This window comes from Anabrus simplex, chromosome 4 (genome assembly GCF_040414725.1).
Source record: "Anabrus simplex isolate iqAnaSimp1 chromosome 4, ASM4041472v1, whole genome shotgun sequence".
In the NCBI taxonomy this organism is placed as follows: domain Eukaryota; kingdom Metazoa; phylum Arthropoda; class Insecta; order Orthoptera; family Tettigoniidae; genus Anabrus; species Anabrus simplex.
The window spans coordinates 137228242-137249364 of record NC_090268.1 but is presented as its reverse complement, the minus strand read 5'-3'; positions in this window follow the sequence as shown (position 1 = coordinate 137249364).

Genomic DNA, 21123 nt, shown 5'->3' with positions numbered 1-21123 from the left:
CCTGTCAATATCTGTGGAGATTTTGTACGATCCAAAACAGCCGTTTTCAAACTGTCACATGCATGCTCAATGTAGTTCATGTCCGTTGAATTAGCTGGCCAATTAATATGGCTGATATACGATTCTCTCATGAAGTTCATCACTGATGCGCCTCGCTGAGGGGAGCGTTCTTGCCGACGAATATGAATTTAGCTCCATATCGGTTCGCAAAGTGTTGAAGAAATGGCCGAAGAATTTCATCGGCATACCACGGAGCAATTAAAGACCCTCGAATTGACGTAAAAGGTCGTGCAAAAAACCAGCCGGAATTATTAGACCACTACCTCCAAATCTACGCACCTCTTGAACGTAGTGGTACTTCCCAGCCGTCCTTTACGTCTCCACACCCTTTGCCGTGTATCTTGCTTAAGTGATATCCGTATTTCATCTGTAAACATGACGTTACGCCATTCATTGAACGTTAAATCAAGATGTTGGACAGCCTATCTTCTCCTCTCAACACTATAACTATTCTTTAGCAGAACACATTGAATCGGTCTAAAATACGTTAATTGGCCACTTTTCATGTTTATGGTCCCCATTTCGAATATTTGTTGAGGTTCTGGGAAGCTTAGTCTCTTCTCTTACGCATTTGTAGACAGTTCCCCCAGAATACGATTGCCTGCTTGCATCTGGAGGACCGTTTTAATTACTGAAGCGTTGTTGCTTCTCATGACATGGCCAAACCGCCGGAGTTCAGCCTCTCTACTTTTTTCTTATTAGGGCCCACAAAGTCTACGTCACACATCTTTATTCCTGACATCGTTCAGTGACTATCTCAACATCTCCAAAATATAGAGCATGTTTTCTTGTCAAACGGCAACATTCTAATACATAGAGAACAACTGGTTTTATCACTGCCTTCCGGTATTTGGGCATCATTTTATCGTAGAGGGCACCAGTTACCTGTATCGACTTGGACGATGCTGCACTGACGCTCATCCGAGTGTCAGAGGTAACATCATTATCTCATGTCTTCTTCTCGGTACAATAATGTGCTTCTAGCAACTAAAACAAACAGCGCAGAGTTTGGAAGATCGTTCAGTAGCATCAGGTTCATCAGTTTACTGCATTACAGGACGAATTTTAATGGGTGTAAGCGATCGTGGCATGAAAAGTGTGTAAACTGTTAAAGCCCTGGACTATTTATTGATGACGACAAGTGGATGTCACCGCTTGTGTTGTACTAAGTAAGATAGATGTCTCCCGAGTTTTGAGAATGTTCAAGGAGACATAAACGGTTACTGCTCGAGAACGGATGGGGTGCCTACGCAAAACAACTTGTAGCGACGATTGGTATTTGTTGCTTTCATCATGTTGTACGCACCTCCTTCCACCAGGAACTAAGAATGGATGTTGGAGTGAATGTGTCAGATCATAAAGTGCGAGAGCGGCTGCACGATGGAAGGTTCTCTTAAACAACACAATAAGATAAAGGTAAATCGTGTGAGGTGGGCAGCAACTCTTAGCCTCTCTCATCAGAAAGAGCGGAAGGTCACATTCATTTCTCATGAGGTCGCCAAAAGCTAGCACTCATACAGCAAGGGCAATACGTTTTCCTTAATTTTTAGTATTGGCTTTACGATGTACCGACACAGATAGGTCTTATGGCGACGATGGGAGAGGAAGGGCCTAGGAGTGGGAAGGAAGTAGCCATGTCCTTAATTAAGATACAACCCCATCATTTTCCTGTTGTGAAAATGGGAAGCCAACCACCTGCGGTTGGGGGACGCACATATACAGAATACACCCGTAGTATCCCCTGCCTGTCGTGAGAGGCGACTACAAGGGGCCCAAGGGGCTCTCAACTTGGGGAGTGTGGTTTGGCGACCACGGGGCCATTAGCTGAGTCCTAGCATTGCTTCCACTTAATTGTGCCAGGCTCCTCACTTTCGTCTATTCAGTCTGACCTTCCTTGGTTAACTCTTGTTCTTTTCTGACCCCGACGGTATTAGAGCATTCGAGGCCTAGGAAATCTTTCATTTTCACGCCCTTTGTGGCCTTGCCTTTCTTCGTCCGTTACTTCATTTTTCGAAGTGACGGATCTCTTCCTTCTTATTTTTTATCTCTCTCTCTAACCCCTGTGGATGGGGGACGCAGACGAAAAATACACCCACGGTATCCTCTGCCTGTTGTGAGAGGTGACTAAAAGGGGTGACCAAAGGATGATTGTCTTAGAACCATGAAACTACTTTTGAATCGTACCATCACGCGGGGAACACCATGGGTCGCCTTTACTTGCGAGTCCACGAACCTACTACGCTGGCGTAGCAGGGGGAGAGGTGCTACTCCCACGTGGCGCGTCCCAGTTGGCGGATAGGGGGGATCCTAACCGGCTTGCCGGCGGACTTGAGGGAAACAAAATACCTCTCGCGGACCAAACACACAACCCCCTATAGGTGGGGGACGCAGACGAAGAATACACCCATGGTATCCCCTGCCTGTCGTAAGAGGTGAACAAAAGGGGCGACCAAGAGATGATTGGATTAGAACCATGAAATTACTTGTGATTAGTACCACCACGCGGGGAACACCATGGGTCGCTATTACTTGCGCGTATTACTACGTTAGGTACCAAATAGGTTTGTGATTAGTAGCAATCAGGAGCACCGTGCGGTCAGGCTTTTACGGTACCTGTGATTAGTAGCACTATATGAGCGACACCAGTGTTCTGGCTTGCCTATGATTAGTACCCACTGTATAGGAACACCACGGGATGGTACGAGTCCCTGTGGTTAGTACACACGTGATGAAAACCATAGGTTTGCGTTGCCTGTAAATGGCGCCGCTATGTGTGAAACCACATAGGTCTGTATTACCTGTGCGAATTTCATTACCTGTGAGTAGTACCATAATGTGTGGAATACCGCGAGTCTACGATACTTTTGATTAGTACCGCACTATGTCAAATACCATGGTTATATTTTCAAGCGATAAGTACCATTATGAGAGGCCGATAACCTATATTTAGGACTAGCTTGCAAGCATCACAGATTTAGTATTGAGCTCTAGAAGCAGTCCCTTGGTCAGTATTACTATTGTTCACCGTCAGTTTCTGAGACTGAGGCATTGCGGGTCGGCTCCACTGATTGTTTTAACTTCATATTGTGACCGTTCATGGACGGGCGTGGTTCGAAATAATAAACTTCTTTAATATGCTTCGACTAGAATTCAGTGGTTTGCAAAAACTCCACTCAAGGGCATGGCCCTTCGACGAGAAAGCGGTCACATCCTCTCAATAATTAATCGAATGATGATCCAACATCTTATCCCAATATACTAGGTTCTTATATAAACTAGGCAAGAAATGATAACCGCAATAAAAATTTGGAAGGACATCAACTTTAATAAACAATACTAATTGGATATAATTAATAAACTGAATAAGCAAGCATATTTAAAAAGAAAAGAAAACATTCTTATGAAAACCTTGTCATGCTCTATTAAAATTACGTCTTTCTTGAAAGTTATCCACAATTAAATTCAAACATTATCATCGCTCATTACTTTCTTTGATACTTCATTTAAGTAGTTATTAAACACATTGGAAAATCAGTAAATTGAATCCTTTATCTCATCTGAACTTGTTTGTTCATTCACTGTATTTCACTTACTATCCGTACCTTGTCTTCCCTGCTTTACCTGTTTCTATCTGTTTCATCTTATAAACACCTAGCTAGCTAACAATAACTTGAATTCCCTAGCGGTCTTTAAACAAACATAGAATCATTTCAAATAAATAATTATAATGTTATCATCCCATAATTGAATGAGCACGTGCCATCATCCATCTGGATGCTCCGCATAGCTGCATCTGAAAATTAAGCACTAACTACTGACATATTAAATGATCCAATGCCAGAAGATCTGAGCTGCGTCTGCATCTCTCCATCATGCTGAAAATACTGCTACTGCACAAAATTACTCCCTCAAGCAATGCTACAAATATCAACGCACACTTATAGGTGATATCGACCTCAAAATTCAGTCTACCATTCCAGTACAAATTGTCGAAGATCCTACTTACATGCCACGAACCTGCTACGCAGGCGTAGCAAGGGGGAGAGGTGATACTCCCACGTGGCGCGTCCCAGGTGGCGGATAGGGGGATCCTAACCGGCTTGCCGGCGGACTTGAGGGAAATAAAATACCTCTCGCCGACCAAACACACACCCCCTGTGGGTGGGGGAGGCTGACGAATAATACACCCACGGTATCCCCTGCCTGCCGTGAGAGGCGACTAAAAGGGGCGACCAAGGGTTGATTGTATTGGAACCATGAAACTACTTGTGATTAGTAACACCACGCGGAGAACACCAAGGGTTGCTTTTACTTGTGCGTAGTACCACTACATTGGGTACGAAATTGGTTTGTGATTAGTAGCATACAGGAGCACCGTGCGGTCGGCTTTTGCAGTACCTGTGATTAGTACCACCATATGAGTAGGACTATGGGATGATAGCTACCATGGTTCTGCCTTGCCTATGATTAGTACCCACTATATGAGGAACACCACGGGATAGGGAGAGGTCCCTGTGGTTAGTACTCTTCTGTGATGAACACCATAGGTTTGCGTTGCCTGTAAATGGCGCCGCAAAGTGAGAAAAACATAGGTCTGTATTCTATGTCGGATTTCATAAGCTCTGAGTAGTACAATAGTGTGTGGCATACCGCAAGTCTCTGCTACTTTTGATTAGTACCGGAACAGCACAAATACCATAGTTCTACTTTGCTAGCGATCAGTACCGTTATGAGGGGCCGATAACTTCGATTTAGGACCCCCTTTTGACTGCACGCATAATCGATTGTGTTATGCTATAGAAGTAGTCCCTTGGTCAGTAATACAATTTTGTCACGTCAGCTTATGTGAATTGAGTCCTTGCGGGTCGCATCCATAGATTGTTTTAAATTTATGTCCATCCATTCATTCTTCGTTCTCACGCTTTTGAATTCTGGTCAGTGGAGAATTTTAGACTTTTAATATGTCATTCCATTTCGTCTCATTTCGTACCATTAGGGGCCGATGACCTAGATGTTAGGCCCCTTTAAACAACAATCATCAATCAATCACCTACTTACATGTCCGCCCGACTATTCCGTTACTCATGTTATAACAGAACTTAAACCATAACATTTCATATGCTCAACAGAAATCTCTTCGAAATGCTTTCAATACCAACATTAAATACATCGCTCGTTATCTAGCACTGGAATGCGCGGCGAACATACAGTTCAATAACACCATCCTATCATATTGACCATCTCGAAGAATCAATTTACCAATGTAATGAACAATTCAATAAATTTCATTCACTGATTATGTCACACCAAATTATAACTTCAGATGATCCTACATTCACCTTATACCATCACAATATGCACCGCATAAGAAAAGAAAATCATTTCCTAAATAAACAAGCAAAGGGAATCGAAGAGCCTCAATATTATACGTATGAACATTACATAGTTCCTACTGAATGAGCATATCACAACAATCCGCGGATCTCCTTACACTAAGAATCACAACATTAATTATATCACACACACGGACATCTGAAGAACTTACCTGTAACGCACAAGATATATTACATTCACCTTCACAATTATTCACTAATACAGGAACAACGCAGGAAAAGATCACGTCTAACCCCAATATTTACAAACGGCGAGCATAGTTCTAACGTATGCGCGGTCGGACAACACATCATTAAATTAACACCATTAACCGTTAGGTTATTCAAGTTATTTCCTTTAAAATCACCTGTGTGATATTAACATCTACATCTACCATAAGCAACTAAAGATAAACAAGGAAGGACAAATGTACGTCTGCTCATCATTAGAAGATCCAGTCTTCATTCCATCATGAAAGTAATGGTGGTCAGGTCATCTGTTCATGGCATCCCGTACATTCCAGTAGAGCTCGGATCCATCAGGGACCCTGCCAATTTAAGCACACATTTCCTCCTCATTTATTTCTTGATTCATAACCATGGATAGTATCACTGGCTCCAACCCTGAAACTTGAACGAGAATCATTAAAAAGAGTTCACACAGTTTTTATAATTCCACTTTCATGGGTTAACACTCGCCTGCATAAGTCAATGCTATTTGACGATTATTAAGCTTATTTAATGCTATTTAGCCCTTCAATTTAGCAAATTCTCTCAGCTTTTATGCGTGTACCAGAGCTTTGCACACTGTTTGCTTCCTAACTGGTTTCTTCATGCCAATATTGTCAGAAAAACAAAATAATATCTTCATTATTTTGCAATAATAAATGATTCGCTTTTCACGATCCAGACAGCTACCATATTACAATTTCATTACACCTGATTTTGACATTTGAGGAACTTGTCACCGCAATCACTCCTTCTTGTCTACCGAAATTCACAAAGGAACACATCCTACAATTGTTTATTCTTCTGAACATGTAATACATCACACCATATGCCTTCTAGATGATCAACCGTATATGATTCCAAGTTATTCCATGGCCTCCTTTGACGTCTTCCGGACCATATACTATGTCTGACCCTTCCTCTTCTCAGCTGTTGATGTAATTATTCTTTATACATATCTGCCTGTAACTAAACTGTTCTTCATTCGAACTACCGTCTACCACGAGGTTCTGAGCTTGCTCTTCCGATTTCCAACCACAATATCTACCATAGATTTGCGAGTTGTATCGGCTTTCGTATATTATGAACACATCAATTAGCCGTACATCAACGATTTACATTACTTCCATGCCGTTCACATGAATCTGTTTAACGTATGACTTTCAATGACTCCTTGACATACGATTACATGCCATTGAAAGGTCATAATATCCACCCGTTCATTTTTCGTTCTCACGCTTTGAATTCTGGTCAGTGGAGGATTTTGAATTTTTATTTTGTCATTGCATTTCGTCTCATTTCGTACCATCAGGGCCGATGACCTAGATGTTAGGCCCCTTAAAACAACAAGCATCATAATCATCATCATCATCATGTTTGTCAGACTTACGCTTACCATTCCTAAACCCCTACACTTCAACTCTACGCCAAGTTAGCATTCTCGGCTTTTTCAAGATGTACCCTATTAATCTATCACCTCCGGTGATCAAATTTCCAAAAATCGTATGCTTGCCACTACTTTGTTCAGGATCACTCCGTTTCTTGTCTGATCTCCCGTCTTACTTTAAGCATACCTCTGTATGGATGCATTTCAAAGGATTCTGTTATCATTCCTTGTACACCACACATTTTCCATGTCGTCTTTGAGATAAGAAAATTCCTTTTTTCGTTGATTCGTCTACATTTTAAGCCCTTATTCTTTACGCCTTATGCATGCAGCAGTATTAATCTATTTCCTTTGAAATTTTAATTGAAATCTGATATTTTTCTCATCAAAATACTGCAATTAGCGACAATAAATTACCGTTATGTTAAATTTATTTGTTCCGGGGTATGTGTGGAACGGAGAGATGGTGAAAGAAGGTGCAGGCTTGAATGGGTCTAACTAGAACATAAAAAATTGAATTAAAACTTTGCAAAATTATACTTCTTTTCCGAAAACAAACATGCTTTTTCACTGAGTGAACATAACAAATATATCAGATATAAAACAATCTTGATACAAGACTAGAAAAATGCAAGATTAGTAGTTTTTACAGATTCTGGGCTTCAAGCACCTAGTTTACAATTTTACAAATGGAAGTGGTATTATTTAGATAATGGCAGAAATCCCCTAATTCAAGAGCACTTGCTTCCTAAATTACAACATATATAGCCTCCCAAAGGCACACCTTACTGTTACAACACTTTGAAAAGAGCTTACAGGCTCCCAGTTTATTGCAGCCTACTCAAGGCAACATCAAAACTTTACACTCTCTGGCCTTCCATGGCCCAACTACAATTTGAAACAGGGGTATCTAGTACCTAACCTATAGGGCTTTTACGAAAAAGAACAGGTTAAAAACGGCCGAACATAAAATGAATGGAGGCATACACTTGCTCTCCTGGATAATGAAGAATAAAATCCTATTGGAGCTCTTGGCCCAGAGATGCAGGGGCTAATCCCGAGCTACTGAGGTGAGACGAATAAAGGTTCAATTAATGCATTACGGAAAGGAAGAGAAACAGTTACAAAACGTAGTCACCTCAAACTAAGATGAAGGGGGTTTCGAGAGGGTACTTCACTCTCTATCCCCGGTTTACTGTTTATGATTTTATGAATTTTTTACATTAGCCAGAAGAAAGTTACATTTTAGAGAAGTAGGTTACATAACTAAAGATTTGGACCTTTCCCCTCGGATTAAGCTGCGGAGGTAGCTACAACAAGAAAGATGTAATTTATGTGGACATTACCTTATAGACCTTATAGATGTTCTGCTGCCGACGAAAGAAGCCGCCAGCCTCCTGCTTAAACACACACACTCAGTAAGACAACGATCAATTGGCCAAGAAACGTAAAAAGCCACAGTTTATAAACCCTGAGGGAAGGTTCGTGATCATTCAAGAAACCAGCCACACCCTCAATTTAATTGGTTAATCTCAAAGTTACACTCAGAATCGAACAAGAAGCCTGTGATAGGTTGAAAATTAATTACAGAAATTTTTGATTGGCCAGATTCAAAATTGGCGGAAGGAAAAAAGGAGGTTTGCCAACCCAAAAATAAATGAACATACATCAGTTATGGAAAACCTAGGAATACAAAACTTTTTTAAGTTATAAGTTCTTCCACCTTGCACCAGGGTGCATGATCATAGTTTTTTGAAAGTGTCATCTGTGGAAAAATGTCCAAACTTCTTGATGTATATCAAAACAAATAAGGAGATATTCAGTCGGTTTAGGAAACTGCACGATAACAAAATTACTTAATATTTCAGTGGAGACATCTTCAGATTAAATTTCCAAGTTTATGTAGTTTCAGTTTCACTATTTGACCAACAGAGGAGTTCATCCAGGCACTGATTTTGAATGCGCGGCGTAGAGGTGTATCTCCCGGTACATTATTAATTTCATTTTTGTACACGGTATTATCGGCTAGGTCTCTACTATTCAGAAAGTCCTTGGAATCCCCCGCAAAACAAGTTACAATGAAAATACGTCCGACGAGTATTAGAGGTTGGATATCTTCCCTTTTAATTCAGGTCATTCATACGCCGAATTTCTCCTTCATTTCCCTTATCATACAATTTATATACAATTTTTCTTTAAAATGTCCCTCGTTTTATCGTCAAATATGCCTCACTTTTATCGTGTACTTGTTCAACTCAGAGTGATACTATGCAAATATTAGAGTGATGTATTGAATTTCCCGTAAACCTCACAGAGATGACAGATGGACGAAAATAAATTAACGAATTGATTTGACTGCCGTGACGCTGATGTCACTCGTCAACACCACGTCCTCCCGTCAGAATTCTTTCTTCCCTGAAATAACCCGTCTGTCAAACTTGACGTTTCGATTTAATTTTCTATAAGTATAGGCGTAGCTAGTAACTCACAGTTAGAGCAGGACATAATTGACCTACTCTCTTAGAAGTATTTAATTTTTCCAATTTCTATATACTACTTAATAGCCAGTTTATTGTTAGGCCTATATATTCTAACAATGAAAGTTTGAAAAATAAACAGTAAATAACCAGTATGTGTATGCTTAACACAGTATGTTTCTACGTATTCCTAATGTGCCATCTTCTAGCAGTTGCTGGCGATCAAAATGGCGATCTTGAATTCGGATGCAGCGACTTGGAATAGGGGCATATTGCTCAAAGTGTACCAGCCTATGAGACTCTTCAGCCGGTAGTGTTCGTCACCTGAAAGTTCTCCTACTTCCATGTACTCTTATTCTTCCTTGTATGACAAGTTGAAGGATTTTCTACTTACGAGGTGTGTTCAAAAAAGACCGAACTTTGTAAATTGCACGCAAACCGCATTGTCCATCACGAGTTTGTACCCCGAGGCCAGACAGTGAACAAAGAACTGTACCAGAATGTTTTAATGCATTTGAGAGATGCTGTGCGCAGGAAGAGGCCTGAACTGTGGGAATACAAATCCTGGATGTTGCACCATGACAATGCGCCAGCACATGCCTCTCTCTCGGTCCGCAGTTATCGGACAAAACACCAAATTCCTGTTGTGCCCCATCCGCCCTATTCTCCCGACTTGGCTCCAGCAGACTTTTTCTTATTACCCAAATTGAAAACCACCTTGAAAGGACATCGTTTCCAAGACATTGAAGAGATCAAGGAGAATGCGACGAGGCAACTTCGCGCCATCAAAGAAAGTGCATTCCAGGAAGCATTCCAAAAGTGGAAGAAACGTTGGCAACACGCTGTTGATAGTGCAGGGGACTATTATGAAGGGGACAGTCTGTGAAACGATGTAAGCTACATAATAAAGTGTTTCTAGCCACAGTTCCATCTTTTTTTGTACACACCTCGTACATTCCCCATTATATGGCCGGCGTATTCCATATTCCGCCTTTTGATGATCAAAATGACTTTAGTGTTCTTTCCTAGTCGATCCAATACCTCGGAATTCCAGGTTTTTTCCGTCCACTAAATGCAAAGCATCCGTCTGTACACGCACATTTCGAATGCATCCAGCCACTTGCAGAGAGTCTGAGTAAAGTGTCCTTCCTTCCAATCCACGAACCTGCTACGCAGGCGTAGCAGGGGGAGAGGTGATACTCCCACGTGGCGCGTCCCAGGTGGCGGATAGGGGGGTCCTAACCGGCTTGCCGGCGGACTTGAGGGAAATAAAATACCTCTTGCGGACCAAACACACACCCCCTGTGGGTGGGGGAGGCTGACGAATAATACACCCACGGTATCCCCTGCCTGTCGTGAGAGGAGACTAAAAGGGGCGACCAAGGGTTGATTGTATTAGAACCATGAAATTACTTGTGATTAGTACCACCACGCGGAGAACACCAAGGGTTGCTTTTACTTGTGCGTAGTACCACTACATTAGGTACGAAATTGGTTTGTGATCAGTAGCACGCAGGAGCACCGCGCGGTCGGCTTTTGCAGTACCTGTGATTAGTACCACCATATGAGCAGGACCATGGGATGATAGCTACCATGGTTCTGCCTTGCCTATGATTAGTACCCACTATATGAGGAACACCACGGGATAGGGAGAGGTCCCTGTGGTTAGTACTCTTCTGTGATGAACACCATAGGTTTGCGTTGCCTGTAAATGGCGCCGCAAAGTGAGCAAAGCATCGGTCTGTATTATGTCGAATTTCATAAGCTCTGAGTAGTACAATAATGTGTGGAATGCCGCAAGTCTCTGCTACTTTTGATTAGTACCGCAACAGAACAAATACCATGGTTGTATTTTGATAGCGATCAGTACCGTTATGAGGGGCGGATAACTGCGATTTATGACCCCCTTTTGACTGCACGCATACTCGATTCCGTATTATGCTATAGCAGTAGTCCCTTGGTCAGTAATACGATATTGTCATGTCTCTTTATGTGAATGTGAGACATTGCGGGTCGCAACCACTGATTGTTTTAAATTCATGTCCATCCATTCATTCTTCGTTCTCACGTTTTTGAATTCTGGTCAGTGGATAATTTTAGATTTTTAATATGTCATTCCATTTCGTCTCATTTCGTACCATTAGGGGCCGATGACCTAGATGTTAGGCCCCTTTAAACAACAATCATCATCATCATCAACCTTCCTTCCAGTCCATACAGTAATGTGAGGAAGAGGTAGGCGCAGACCAAACGAAGATTTAGGAGCTATAGGTTGCGGTTGGTGAGCAATTTCGTCATCTGCATGAAGATACTTCTCGCATCAGAATTTCTTCGTAGCAACACCAATCCTAGGTACTGTGATTGGTGAACCATTGGTAGACCAATTAACCTTACGTCCATCGTATGAAAACAAATGAAAGAACTCATTTCAGAATATCTGAGAGAAAAATGGGAGAAAAGTTCGTAGAATAATGGCTGTCAATATGGTTTAAGAAAATGTTTCTTCTGCGAGAGCCAGACGTCGTCGCTCTTTCAAGATATTAGCGAGTTATTTGACAAAGGTGTGCAAGTTGATGCTGTTGTAATTGACTTTGTCTCTGTTTCGATATATTAGCGAGTCATTAGACGAAGGTGTATAGTTGATGCTATTGTAATAGATTTTGCTAAAGCATTTGATATAGTTACCACATGACATTCTGATCCGGATGTTGGTGGAAATAAACATTGATTAAAGGGATGATTCTCTGGATCCGGGAATTTTTGACAGACTTCACGCAGAAGGTAAAGTTGGAAAGTAAATACTCCGACGATGTTTCTATAACGTCAGGAGCAGTGCAGGGTAGTGATGGGCCACTCCAGTTTACAGCATTTATCAACGATCTGCCGAACGAAATTCGAAGTTAATGCAGATTGTTTGCGGACGACTGCATAATAAGCAGAAAAATACGGAATGCTGGCGATAATGGGTTATTACAAGCCGATCTAAATATACTCCGTAATTGGACACTCAATAACAAAATGTAAGTGCTCGAAAATGCATTTCATCAGAATGGTAATAGAAAATAGGCAAGGGGTCTTTCAATATTGTCTTAGATTGGACGCTCTGTGGAGAGTAACTCATACAAGTACCTAGGAATCCACGTAAAGAGAGATCTAAAATGGAACACCCACGTAGGAAGTGTAATTTCTAAAGCGTGCAAGTCCTTACATTTCGTAATGAAGGTGCTATAGGGCAGTATTTCCCAAGCGAAGTCGCAGTGTTATGTCACTCATTAGACCAGTCCTGCAATATGGAGCATCCGTATGGGATCCATACCAAACAGGGCTCATTATGGAAATTGAGAAGGTACAGCGAAAGACTGCAAGATTAGTGCTTAACGATTTCAATCCTACCACGAACCTGCTACGAAGGCGTAGCGGGGGGAGAGGTGATACTCACACGTGGCGCGTCCCAGGTGGCGGATAGGGGGTTCCTAACCGGCTTGCCGGCGGACTTGAGGGAAATAAAATACCTCTCGCGGACCAAACACACTACCCCCTGCGGGTGGGGGACGCACATGTAGAATTCACCCGCGGTATACCCTGCCTGTCTTAACAGTCGACTACAAGGGGCGACCAAGGGATGATTGAATGAGAACCATGAAACTACTCTTGATTCGTACCATCATGCGGGGAACACCATGGGTTGCATGTACTTACGAATAGTATCACTAAATTGGTACGAAATAGGTTTGTGATTAGTTGCAGTAAAAAGCCTGGCCTGGTGGATTCCAGTACCCGTGCGTTGTACCAATGTAGGCAACACCGCGGGTCTGGGCGTAACTGTGAGTTGTACCGCTATATGAGCGGCACCGTGGGTCAGCGTTGTCTGCGATTGGTACCCACTATGTGAGGAACACCACGGGAATACCGGCGCCCGTGACTAGTACACCTAGGTGAGGAACCTTACCGGTTTGCGTTGGCCATTGTGTGAGAAACACCATACGTTTGCGTTCTCTGTACGAATTGCAATACTTGTGAATAGTACCATCTTGTGTGGACCACTGTGAGTCTTCGCTACTTTCGATCAGTACCCCAAAATGACAAATACCATGGTTCTACTTTACTCGCGACATGTACCATTCTTTGGGGCCTTAGACGTGAATTTAGCACCCATTCAGACATCAAGCATCATTTTGCTTCATAAATGGTCCCTTGGTCAGTAATACTCTAATTAACTACCTTCTTTTTGAGTCTGATTCACTGTTTTTGTTTGTTTGTTTGCTTTTGTTTTTTTTTGTAGGGTTCATGTCCATCCATTCATTATTCATGACATTTTTTATTTTATTTTGGTCAGTGGATGAATTTTATTTTTTGCTATTTCATTTCGTACCATTAGGAGCCGATGACCTCGATGTTAGGCTCCTTTAAACAATAAGCGTCGTCATCATCATCATCATCATCATCATCATCATCATCATTTCAATCCTAGAGGTAGTGTGACAAGTATGAGAGAAAAACTTGGGTGGGAGGGACTTTTGACTAGAAAGAAACGAACACGGTTATATGCCTTGTATAATATAATGCCTACACGAATAAGCCACCTTGGGTAGAATTGAAAAGCCGTCTTATTTGAGAAGGACAGATCATCCGTGTAGTGTAAAAGTTAGATCGAAGAAAAATAACAATGGTTTGTAAATCGGGGAATTGATTATAGGTATGCATCATCTGCAGCTGTCTTAGAGCCTTTTCCCAAAAATGTAAGATGCTTCAAGAATAGACTCCAGCATTCTGTAAATTGTGTGTAAATTTCTGTGAAATTGTGTCATTGACCGGGTCAGGGATGTAATGAATGAAGCAGATATAGGCTATTATTACGATGGGGTCGCCACTCCCAAAGTGATACATTAATGAATGATAGATGCTACGAAATGAGAATGGAGAGTGTTGCTGGAATGAAAGGTGACAGGGAAAACCGGAGTACCCGGAGAAAAACCTTTCCCGCCTCCGCTTTGTCCAGCACAAATCTCACATGGAATGACCGGGATTTGAACCACGGTATCCAGCGGTGAGTGGTCGACGCGCTGCCGTCTGAGCCACGGAGGCTCTTGTAAATTTCTATATGATGTTTTAATGCAATGCTCAACCCACTGTAAATTGAAGTATTAAGGCATCTTAAATATTTAAGTTGTGTGTGAATTTTAATATGAATGATGCTGGATTGAGAGTGTTAAACTAGTGGTACTTCTTGTAATAATTTCTTTCCATCGAATTGCTTGTTGAACTCTTGTTGTTGCTGGGTGATTATGTTTTAAATTTACTTTACAATCACTCTACTGTAAGTGATTATTGCCACCGGGATATTTCGCAATTGCGGTGCATTTGTTAATAATAATAATAATAATAATAATAATAATAATAATAATAATAATAATAATAATAATAATAATAATAATAATAATAATAATAAACCTCAGCGTTTATATTATTGCCGAGACTGAGCGGCGCGTAGATATCTTGCTGTTTACTGATGACTATTAACTGGGTTTCTTAATGTTTGTCTTCAACCCTATGCTGCTGCAAGTCATGATCACCTTCTCTAGTAATACCTCAAAGTACTGCCCATTGTCTGCTAGCAACACTGTTTCTTTCGTGTAGCGTAGTTTCTTCGGACGCTCCCCGCTCCTACAGTAGTTGGTTCTTCCAGACAAAATGAGAAAGATTAGCGATTGTTTAACTGAAAACCTTAAATATACACTTGTATGTGTGAGTGATGAAAGAAATATGACGGTATTACCAAAAGATGTTCTAATGTCGATCAAAAACATTTGTCTATTGCGGAATTATTTCAATGAAGTTCGAAAACTAAAACTAATGGACGTTCTTTGCAAGCAAAGCGTGCATGGGAAAGTGTGTTAACTGTAATATAGTAGCGACAACGTTGCTGGTACGTTTACAATGAGGATGAGGTCCAAAATGTGTCCATATAGGCCATTAAGTTAAACAGAATCATCTATCCATTACCACAACAATATTGGACGAAGTAGTTGTAAATACTCCTATGCCTAGCCAAGTTTCCTCCCAAGAAGTATTCCAATATATTGTCATGGTTCATTGAGTCCTGATCCATTTACCTATCATGGCACTTTAAAGTTTCATTTTCTTCAAAATCCGAAGTATTAAAATCTTATTCCTTTAGTCATCTTCATAACTAGGTACTAGCAGCACCGAGCTCGATAGCTGCAGTCGCTTAAGTGCGACCAGCATCCAGTATTCGGGAGATAGTGGGTTCGAACCCCACTGTTGGCAGCCCTGAAGATGGTTTTCCGTGGTTTCCCATTTTCACACCAGGCAAATGCTGGGGCTGTACCTTAATTAAAGCCACGGCCGCTTCCTTCCTATTCCTAGGCCTTTCCCATTCCATCGTCGCCATAAGACCTATCTGTGTCGGTGCGACGTAAAACAAATAGCAAAAAATAAAAAAAAATAAAAAAAGGTACTAGCAGCCAAGTACGATCCCTCAGATCTTCCAAGGCTTCAAAATGAAACAGTTTCTACAATATAACTTTATGTGAACTTCGAATTTACAAAATTCGTTGAGGCGGAATTTTGTCATTGGTTTTTATATATAGGATGAGCCAGCTAAAGATCCAGTTAATTGGTATCGAGGATCTCTTTTCACTACCGGTAATAGTATTAATAGGCTCATAATCTAATTTATAATACCTTTGATGTGTATCAGCATTGGCCAAGATAGTGGTAGGCCTACTTTGTTTCTTAAAATTCTGTTCATAACAATAGAGAATGAGTACTTTAAACTGGGATGTGATCCGACAAGGACTTCTACAAAAACTGAAATGTCATCAAACGTGCTTTGTTCACCAGCCATGGAGCCTATTCGAGTGAATCCACAAAGGAGCATCTAAGGCACGTGCTATGCACAGATATCCTTTAAGTTATTTTATCACAACAATGTTATTTTTTTACGTCCTACTAACTACTTTTGACGGTTTTCGGAGTGGCCGAGGTATCGGAATTTAGTCCCGCAGGAGTTCTTGTACGTGCCTGTAAATATACTGACACGAGGCAGACGTATTTGAGCATCTTCACATACCACCGGACTCAACCAAGATCGAACTTGCCAAGTTGGGGTCGGAAGGCCATCGCCCCAGCCGTCTGAGCCACTCAGTCCGGCCCAGCTTTTGACTGCACACATTAATACACTAAGATAACGTTGTATGGTTTAAACATTTAATATCGCCATACGCAACAGGTAGAGACAAAACGGATATCCAACGTTGTATGAAGGACATGGATGGTACAAGGCTAGCGAATGAAGCCCGTTTGAATGCATTCCCATTTGTAGAGAAATAATTGTGGAATTTTAAACTGAATCGCACCCCTAACTTCGCAAAGCTTATATCTGTACTGTTGAGTTTAGAGAACTGTGTACTCCCAATTAAAATCAAATCAGATATTATAAGTTGACACCCTGATAAAGTACTAGAAGTTCTATTATGATACCATTGCTATTAGTAATGAGAATTCAAACAGATTTTCGACTTCTTGAACGGTTTACGGGTTTTTGACGGCGATTCTGTTACTTCTTGTATATGCAGTCTGCGGAAATACTGCGATGTAAATGATCAATATTCTCATATTCAACGTGTTCAATGTGATTGAAAAGACCTTTAATTTTGAATTTACTGTAGCTTACTGGGAGGTCTGACTGGGTAGCATATTGCATTCAATGTTTAGCTGCCTTTTGAGGATGATTACCTCAAATTTCTGTCATTTTGGTAATTATTAAACAAAGTATTCGAAATGCCGGTATCTTGTAGATAATATAGATCAATATGCGGCATTATTCAACATTTATAAACAGTACAAGTGACAGCATTAATATGACCCTATCAGGCTGTCAAAACCATAATTAAAATATATAGTTATTGATATTTAGTTTGAAAAAAGCAACAAAAACTTGACTTCCGCCATATCATTCGCTAAGTATTCAGAAACGTGAATTTCTTCTCTTATTTCAGGTCTTATGAATGCGACAAAACATTTACTTAAGTAATGCTTCACCTAGTTTCGTTCCGGGTCGTGATTTACTTCCCTGGCCACTCTGGCAATGAACCTGCAATACATCTCCCGAGGTTTTGAATCCGGGAACTTTTTACCACAATTAGCGACAGCTCCCAGTTTTGATTTATGTGCCGAGTATGTGGTGAACAGTGACCTGTCTGATTTACTTTTTCCTAAGCGGAGAATTATATCCTGTCATCTATTATCAATACGCCAATAAATTTTCCGGGTCTCCGCTCTTCATTTCTAAGCGATTAATCACTTCCCACCGTGACCTCTTAACCAAAGACAGACACTCTCCTAACGGCAACTTCTGATAAAATATAGAAGTCCCCAGAGCCATATCTTATTCGCTTCTAATAATTATCTAAGATCATTTTATAATATATTTTTTGTTTAGTCAGTTCATCGTACATGCTTGGTTTACCTCCCGGACTCGGTGAGAGATCCCACCTGTACCACCTCAACGGCAGTTACCTCTAGTGTGAGGCATTTAGTATAGGATACAACTGAGGAAGAAGACCAGTACCTCACCCAGGAGGCTTAACTTGCTGTGCTGATCATGGGCCTTGAGGGAGATGAAAGATTGGAAGGCATAGGCAAAGAAGATGGAAGGAAGCGACCGTGGCCTTAAGTTAGGCACCATCCCGGCATTTGCCTGGAGGTGAAATGGGAAAGCACGGGGAAAAAAACATTTCGATCGTGGGTGAGGCGGGAGTCGAACCCCCGTCTACCCCCTGTGGGTGGAGGACGCAGACGAAGAATACACCCACGGTATACCCTGCCTGTCGTAAGAAACGACTAACAGGAGCGACCAAGGGATGATGACAATAAAACCATGAGATTGCTTGTGATTAGTACCATTACGTGCGGAACCCCATGATTCCACGTTACTAGCGACTAGTACCTCCTTGCGAAGAAACCCACGAGTCAACGTTACATGCGAACAGTACAATAATATGAGGAACAATGCGGGTCTGGGCCTTGATTGTGATAAGTGTCATCGTATACATTCCACGGGTCAGTTCCACTCTGTTCAGAATGGGTCTGCCACGAACCTGCTACGCAGGCGTAGCAGGGGGAGAGGTGATACTCCCACGTGGCGCGTCCCAGGTGGCGGATAGGGGGGTCCTAACCGGCTTGCCGTTGGACTTGAGGGAAATAAAATACCTCTCGCGGACCAAACACACACCCCCTGTGGGTGGGGGAGGCAGACGAATAATACACCCACGGTATCCCTGCCTGTCGTGAGAGCCGACTAAAAGGGGCGACCAAGGGATGGTTGTATTCGAACCATGCAACTACATGTGATTAGTACCACCACGCGGAGAACACCAAGGGTCGCTTTTACTTGTGCGTAGTACCACTATATTAGGTACGAAATAGGTTTGTGATTAGTAGCACACAGGAGCACCGCGCGGTCGGCTTTTGCAGTACCTGTGCTTAGTACCACCATATGAGCGGGACCATGGGATGATAGCTACCATGGATCTGCCTTACCTGTGATTAGTACCCACTATATGAGGAACACCACGGGATAGGGAGAGGTCCCTCTGGTTAGTACTCTTATGTGATGAACATAGGTTTGCGTTGCCTGTGAATGGCGCCGCAGAGTGAGAAAAACATAGGTCTGTATTAATGTCGAATTTCATAAGCTTTGAGTAGTACAATAATGTGTGGAATACCCCAAGTCTCTGCTACCATTGATTAGTACCGCAACAGGACAGATACCATGGTTCTACATTACTAGCGATAAGTACTATTCTGAGGGGCCTTTGACTTGTATTTTGGACCCATTTAGACACCAAGCATCCTCGATTTGCTTTGGAAGTGGTCCCTTGGTCAGTAATACTATTAACTATGATAGTTTTTTTGAGTCGGATCCACTGATTGTTTTAAATTCATGTTCATTCATTCATTCATTCATTCGTTCATTCATTCTTCATGGCATTTTTTATTTTGGTCAGTGGATATTTTTGAACTTTTACTTTGTCGTTTCATTTCGTACCATTAGGGGCCGATGACCTCGATGTTAGGCCCGTTGCCTGTGATTAGTTCCACTGAGTGAATCTGCCTTGCTTGTGAGTAGTACCGTTATGTGTGAAACATCATAGCTTTGTGTTACCTGTGACTGGTGCCATTTTGTGTGAGAGAAATATCAAGAGTCTACGTTACCCGTGATGAGTAGACTATCACTATAGGAGGAACACCATGGTTCTGCTTTGCCAGTGATTAGGACCATTATGATGGGCCGGTGACCTGGGTTATGACCCCTTTAGATAATAAGCATCATCTCAGTATTTTAGGCATTGTGAATTTGATGCACTGATTGTTTTTGTTTCATTATCATTTCTTCACCATCATTTATTTTAGATTAGAGTCAGTGGATACATTCTGAAATTTTAATTTTTCATTTCGTTACACTTCGTACCATTATGGGCCAATGACCTAGCTGTTGGTTCCCTTCAAACAACAATCATCATCATAATTATCAAATACGTCAGCTTAGTGTCGGTAAATTTACCGGCATATAATAGAACTCCTGTTAGACACAATTCCAGCACCTTGGTGTCTCCGAAAACAGTAAGTGAGTTACTAGGACCTAAAAATCAGTATTATTATTATTATTATTATTATTATTATTATTATTATTATTATTATTATTATTATTATTATTATTATTATTACGGAGTTATCCGTGGATGGCAGAAGTGACAGAAGGTACGGGCTGGAATGGGTCTAACTACAAGTCTTAAAGATGAAATTAAAATTTAAATAAAGGTTATATTTTCAACAGATAACAACATTTAATAATTTTCACTGAGTGAAATAACAAAGAAAATCAGGTACAATGCAACTTTACAAAAGGAAGCACAAGTTACGGGGCCTTTACAATTTCTGGGCTATGAGCCCAAATTCGTCAATCCTTGAGCTCTCAGCTCACAACCCACGAACCTGCTACGCAGGCGTAGCAGGGGGAGAGGTGACACTCCCACGTGGCGCGTCCCAGGTGGCGGATAGGGGGGCCTAACCGGCTTGCAGGCGGACTTGAGGGAAATAAAATACCTCTCGCGGACCAAACACACACCCCCCTGTGGGTGGGGGAGGCAGACGAATAATACACCCACGGTATCCCCTGCCTGTCGTGAGAGGCGACTAAAAGGGGCGACCAAGGGTTGATTGTATTAGAACCATGAACTACTTGTGATTCGTACCACCACGCGGAGAACACTAAGGGTTGCTTTTACTTGTGCGTAGTACCACTACATTAGGTACGAAATTGGTTTGTGATTAGTAGCACACAGGAGCACCGCGCGGTCGGCTTTTGCAGTACCTGTGATTAGTACCACCATATGAGCAGGACCATGGGATGATAGCTACCATGGTTCTGCCTTGCCTATGATTAGTACCCACTATATGAGGAACGCCACGGGATAGGGAGAGGTCCCTGTGGTTATTACTCTTATGTGATGAACACCATAGGTTTGCGTTGCCTGTAAATGGCGCCGCAAAGTGAGAAAACCATAGGTCTGTA